At 47.0% G+C, this 247-nt stretch overlaps 1 protein-coding gene across 1 annotated transcript in view; it reads right to left on the bottom strand.

Annotated features, from left to right (window-relative positions):
- LOC119585615 overlaps positions 1-247 on the bottom strand; it is a 9322-nt gene continuing 9075 nt past the window's right edge. The window contains exon 3 of the mRNA XM_037934284.1: positions 1-112. The gene's annotated coding sequence lies outside the window, so the exon portion shown is untranslated. The remainder of the gene's footprint in view (positions 113-247) is intronic.

Genomic DNA, 247 nt, shown 5'->3' with positions numbered 1-247 from the left:
CTCCCGCACTAAGGCCTTGAATCAGAAACCGGAGCATCAAAGCAAACACTCGACGGCCGCGCATCCACCCCGTCGTCCTCGTCCTCTGGTGCCTCCTCCATGAAGACGAAACCTGAGGAGGGTAAGAGAGGGACATGCGGTCGTCATACGGTCGTTATTTTCATTAAAAAAATAGAAAAAAATGAATAGGCATGTTTAAGTATGTATGGGAACCACGCATATATGATCAAATACAAGGGAATGTAAG

Source organism: Penaeus monodon, chromosome 20 (assembly GCF_015228065.2).
Source record: "Penaeus monodon isolate SGIC_2016 chromosome 20, NSTDA_Pmon_1, whole genome shotgun sequence".
Taxonomy (NCBI): domain Eukaryota; kingdom Metazoa; phylum Arthropoda; class Malacostraca; order Decapoda; family Penaeidae; genus Penaeus; species Penaeus monodon.
Note: the sequence above shows the minus strand (reverse complement) of the source record. Positions and strands in the feature narration are given on the sequence as shown.